At 46.2% G+C, this 6,000-nt stretch overlaps 1 long non-coding RNA gene across 1 annotated transcript; it reads left to right on the top strand.

The window, feature by feature from the left end:
* The first annotated feature begins 2,824 nt into the window (after positions 1-2,824).
* LOC134486315 (uncharacterized) lies at positions 2,825-5,291 on the top strand. Its single transcript, XR_010065127.1, has 2 exons — positions 2,825-3,098; positions 5,112-5,291. It is a non-coding gene; the product is annotated as an uncharacterized LOC134486315 (long non-coding RNA).
* Positions 5,292-6,000: the final 709 nt, after the last annotated feature.

Here is a 6,000-nt window from a genome sequence, read left to right as displayed (position 1 = left end):
ATGGGTAAAGGGAAGGAGAGCTGTGAGTGTTCAACTGGAGGGGAGACGCAGTCATCTGGGTTTGCCAACAGAGAGGCTGGATTCTTCCCCCTTCCTCCTCCAGCCTTGTCTCTGGTTTGATTGCAGCGTGCTGAATTGAGTTCGTCAGTACCACACAGCCGCAGGTTCTGGGCAACTGTGGGACTTAACTCAGAGCAGAAGTCAAAGTCCCTGCTCTCTGTGAGCCCATTTATTCATGCATTTATTTAATAAACGTGAACACGCCTGGTCTGCTTCCTGTCCACTCACCTGCTCCGCCACTCAGACGTTTCTTTCCCCAGCTCGCTCTTCCTCTGTCCTCAAGCCAAGTGGACCTTCAATTTGCATTCTGGATAAGCTGTAGTCCCGGCCCTACCTCCTCTCGAGTTTCCTACTATTCCATAACAGAGCGAGCCTCTTCCTCGCTCCACTCAAATATCATTTCCTGCTTAACGCTCACTTACTTATGTCCAAGGGGCTCCTTCTTCAGAAGATAAACCAGAGAGGTAGGTGAACGTAAAAAGCACAAAGGACAAACAGCAGAGATGGTAACTGCTAACTTCATCGTGCTGTGGGTTGGTACCCACCCTCTCTCTGGCTTGACACAAGCTCCATCAAAGTCTCGGCTCCAGATTGATCAACCCCCACTAACCAGCTCAGTGTCTTACACACGGTGGCACTCAATAAGTATTTGTTTATTGATAAATTGAGCACTTGCGAGTGTCGCCAGAAGGGTCTCTCCTGAGACGATGACAGAAAGGCTCCCGGCTTCACAGGTAAGGTGACAGTGACGACTCGGAATGATGAATGCTATCATGCGTCGAGGGGGCTGGCTGCCATGCTGAAACATAGCCGGGGCTGCCGCCTTTTACCATGCGTCTGTAACATCCGAGAACATCCTCCAGGGGAAGGCAGATACACGCCAACGCCAACAAAACAAAAACCAAAAAGCAAAATGTGATTTATGGAAGACATAAAACAGACAATTTACTGAAAGGGAAAATGGTTTGACTTTCTGAAATCTGGCAGTTATTAGGATGCTAGCAGTGAACGCTAAAGCTTGGAGGGCTACTGTGGTTTATAAATTAACCTAAAATAATAAACAAACAAACAAACAAGGGAGGGGTAATTGTGCACCCTTAACCTCATCCAGGAAAGGAGATTTTTAAGTCATGCAAATGGTGGGGAAAGTTTTTGAACAAAGCCAAAGCGTTGGGCAACTGTCCAAGAATCAGCTTTACCCTTCGTCCCTTGAGTGGATCCCCTTGGGCGAGAGAAGCTGGGTGGGAAAGATGTCACTGAGTAAGCTCAGAGAAGTCCCTGTCAAGAGGACAGATAGCTCCCTTCCTGCCTACTCAGACCCAGTGCGACAGTGCAGGAAGATGGCACCCACAAAAGAGCTTCTGAGTAGTCCTGGTAAGTCCTGGGGGACGTCCCTACATAAAGAGCCCCTAAAGGACAGGCAGTGACACAGACTTCTCATTGTCTCAATGTGACAAAGTGCCCTCGAGTTCCCAAAGCACATGAATATAAGCAGAAACGTGAAGAATGTATAGTGAGGCCACACTTGGAAGGAGATTGAAAGCCATGACCTTCAACCCCTGGAGGGAACCACCTCCTTACAGTGAAGGTTGGTGGGTAGGACCCATGGGTGGCGTGAACTCTGGAAATTTCTCTCTTGCTATTGCCTGACCCTCTCATCAATCCCTATTCTACTCCCCTGGGGGTAATGGAGCTGGGGAAGGACGGACGCTAATGCAGATATTACTGAGACTTAGCCTGGGACTAATCAGAAGGATAAAAATCAAAAAATTTCAGCCACCAGTGGAAAGAAAAAAAATATATATGTATATATATATATATATATATATATATATATATATATGTTTGTAGGAAAATTAGGTCTTCTTTGATGCAACACGATTCTCTCCACACTGGGATCTGGGGCGATACACTCACTATGAGAAGTTGAGCAAGGCGGGCTGGATTTGTGTGAGCGCCGGGAAGGAAGATGTGAACTGGACCATGAACTGTAAAGTCTGAGATGATTAAAGGTGGATGGGAATGAATTCCAGAGCACAGGGGAAGGAGCGATGGTCAAGCGCGGGCCAGTCAACAGGAAGCAAGAGGGTCTGAGCGGCCGAGACCAAGGACCTTTCTAACTACCGATGCCAGTTAGGGAAGTTAAGGAAAACTGCGACGGAGAAGTCATACAGTCCTAAGTTTAAAGTGCATCACTTCCTCCAGGTCCCCGGTGTTTACCAAAGGCTGTAGGCTTTGAAGAATGGCAGATTATAACATGGGGAATGTCTTAGCTAGTGTTTTACTGCTGTGAACAGACACCATGGCCAAGGCAACTCTTAAAGGACAACATTTCATTGGGGCTGGCTTACAGGTTCAGAGGTTCAGTCCATCATCATCAAGGTGGGAGCATGGCAGCATCCAGGCAGGCATGGTGCAGGAGGAGCTGAGAGTCCTACTTCTACATCTGAAGGCTGCTAGTGGAAGGCTGACTTCCAAGCAGCTAGGATGAGAGTCTTAAAGTCCACACCCACTCCAACAAGGCCACACCCACTCCAACAAGGCCACACCCACTCCAACAAGGCCACACCCACTCCGACAAGGCCACACCCACTCCAACAAGGCCACGCCCACCACAACAAGGCCACACCCACTCCAACAAGGCCACACCCACTCCAACAAGGCCACACCCACTCCGACAAGGCCACACCCACCACAACAAGGCCACACCCACTCCAACAAGGCCACACCCACTCCAACAAGGCCACGCCCACTCCAACAAGGCCACACCCACTCCAACAAGGCCACACCTACTCCAACAAGGCCACACCTACTCCAACAAGGCCACACCTCATAGTGCCACTCCCTGAGTGGATCATATACAAACTGTCACAGAGAAGAAATGTTTAGACTTAACTCTTTAAAAATCTGAATCACTGTAAGCTAGAGAGCTTGTGACAAAACCCTGGTAGTCGACCTTCACTCCAGGGTTTTGCATTTTATTGGTCTGAGGTGTGACCTGAGCGAATGGCACTGCAGCCAGGCCAGAGAACCAACAGGTAAGAAGCAGGGAAGCCATCAGGAAGGTTACAGACGGAAGGCAGCAGAGGCCTGGAGATAAGTTATCCTGAAGAGACGACAGAGTGCCTGGTGACTGACAAGTGTCAAAGAGGGGATGGGATAGAAAAGGAGGAACGTCAAAGAACTTCCCATGTGTCCCGTGTGTGTGTGTGTGTGTGTGTGTGTGTGTGTGTGTACATCTTTAGAGACCAGACTTCTTGGGCATCATTCCCCAGGAGCTCTCCACCTTGTGTCTTGAAGCAAAATCTCCCACTAGCATAGGGGTCACTCTTAAGGCTAAACTGGCTGGGGAGAAAGACTCAGGGATCTGCCTGTCTCTGATTCCCCCCAAGCTGGTGTTAAAGGTTTTCATCAGCCTAGCTAGCTTTTAACTGTGTTCGTGGGGTTCAGCTAGAGTGCCTGTGCTTCTGCGGAAACCCCTCTACCAGCCGAGCTATATCCCCAGCTCCTAGTCCTGTCTCCTCTGGAATCTTCACTGGTTTGAATTCTTCTTACAGCCTTTGTTTCATCGTCTAGATACTTTATTCTTTCAGATTTGCAAATTTTATTTCACCCACATAAGCATTTTGCCTGTATGCATGTATGTATGTATGTAAGTATGTATGTATGTATGTATGTGTGTATGTATGTATGTATATGTTTCATGTGTGTGTGGTTCCTACTGAGGTAGGAAGAGCGCACCAGATCCTCTGCAGCTGGAGTTACGGATGATTGTGATTCGCTGCGCCCCCATCCTCTGCGGGAGCAGTACTGACCTCCACAGAGCAGTCTTTCTTGGACATAGCTGGGTACCTAACAAATCACAGCCGAATACAGTAAAAAAAGACCATCTGTGGGAACCTTAGTGAGGCCAAGGGCAGGCGTATCTGTGTTTGGCCATGGGCAGGCTACTAATGGTATCAGAGAGAGCGTGATAATTGAGTCAGAGCTTTTCTCAGCCCTGAACCCACTGGCAAACTGCACTGGGCAACCTTTTATTGGAAAGGCAGAGGTGCTGTGTACATTGTGAGGCAGTTGACCCTCACCTTTGGCTCCCACAGCACCAGGCCAGCCACTCTGTCACTACAACCAAAAATATCACAGGGCATGATTAAGGCTTATTGAGAAATTAAACCTTCCTTGGGGAAAAACCATCAGCTAAACCACCCAGGAGTAAGTTCAAGGAGTAAGGCTGAAGGCTTAACCCCTCTACTCACTGAGAAGGAACATTCAAGCAACTCTCACCAGCATGTTTTTTTTCCCAAGTTCTGAAAATATAAATGAACCAAGTTGTTTTGTTTCAAAGTGTTGGAAAATGCAGTGTGTGAAGCCACACATGGCCATTGTAGCCGTGCTTAAAGTATGGGTAGGGAGGAGAAATGGTCCAAATGTCCAGTTTAGGAGACTAATTCAGTAAGAGGGGAGTTATGTCAAAAGTTTCAATATTCTTGTTATTTCTAATAATTTCAGAAGGTGTCTGAGGTGTAAGTCTCCTTCATGTCTCCAGGAAGTTACTTAAGCTTCTGGACTTCCTGTCTCCTCGTTTGGGGAAGAACATCATGTATGTGCCCGTCTCACGGGGTAGTCAGCTGTTTCAAATGAATTCATATGTAGAGAAGGCTTACGACCATGCGATGTGTGGTGTATGTTACATCTGTCCATTAATGTCATTCCGCGCTTAAAAAAAATAAGACATAACCCAGCACAAATTGTGTCCTGTCACCTCTCTTTGCCATAGAGAAAACTTATATTGCTTGAAATATTATAGTACCTCTCTCAAAACAGATTAAAAAATGAATTCCTGGCAACTTGTGGGAGCTGGGCTACAGGCTATAGACTGAGAGTAGAGGTCACAATTATATTGTTCCAGGAGGCACATTGTGTTTTAATTTTAAAACAAGATGACAGTAATATTGTGTAAAACACATTTATTTCCTAGATCACTCTGAGGCAGGATTACACGAGATAAATTTCAAGAAACCAAACATGATGAAACTTTTTGTTTTCCTCAGATGTGAGGAGCACCGTGGTCATAAGAAAGCCGGCAAAGACTCCACTCCAAGCACAGTAACAGGGGTGACATCGTGGAATTGGACCGCGGCCTACAGAGGGGCAAGGGGGTCCCCCAAGTATTTTAAAGAGAACGGGCCAAAATGGAGCCACACCATTAAAAGGAATTAACAAACCTGAAATGTTTCAGGTTATTCGATATTTATAGCAGTTTTGTTTTAAAGTAAACTTACTTTATTAACATGCTGACCATCTTATTTAATAACTCCAGTCACTATTTATGACTTGTAAAATAATTGCACACAAGATAATGACTATGTTCGTGTAATATTAACTATTCCTAGATAAAATCAACAACATATTGATTCTTTAACAAATGCTATTTTAACATATTAGATAGACCGAATTTGATCCATAAAACATTTGTTAACTTTAGAATATTTACCATTGTGACACTGGCATGGCAACTCCGTGGTGACCTCTGTTTCTTTATTTGTAACGTAACTGCCAGCCTTTGGGAATGGACTGAAGTGAACAGCAGGACCCAGTAGTGCATCATGGTAAACTAACAGCTTTATCCCACAGTAAACTCGCAGGGGCCGTTTGTTTCCCCTACAAAGACCCCCTCCAGCATCACATGCAGTGGAGAAACCGGTTCCCAGAGACGTCGTTAAATCACAGCACCTTCTACCTGGACGCCATTGCCTGGAGTCCTGGAACAACACCTTACCCACAGGAGGATGCCTACTATTTTTCTTTTTAAGTTAGCCAAGGTGAAAATGAAAGACCTACTATGTTATCGGCATTTCGAAACTAACTCGGTAACTGACAAAAGCATTTCCAGACATGAGACACGCCCCTCTCGTTCCCCACCCCCAGAAACCAAACCAC

The sequence above is a fragment of the Rattus norvegicus genome, chromosome 3 (genome assembly GCF_036323735.1).
Source record: "Rattus norvegicus strain BN/NHsdMcwi chromosome 3, GRCr8, whole genome shotgun sequence".
In the NCBI taxonomy this organism is placed as follows: domain Eukaryota; kingdom Metazoa; phylum Chordata; class Mammalia; order Rodentia; family Muridae; genus Rattus; species Rattus norvegicus.
Note: the sequence above shows the minus strand (reverse complement) of the source record. Positions and strands in the feature narration are given on the sequence as shown.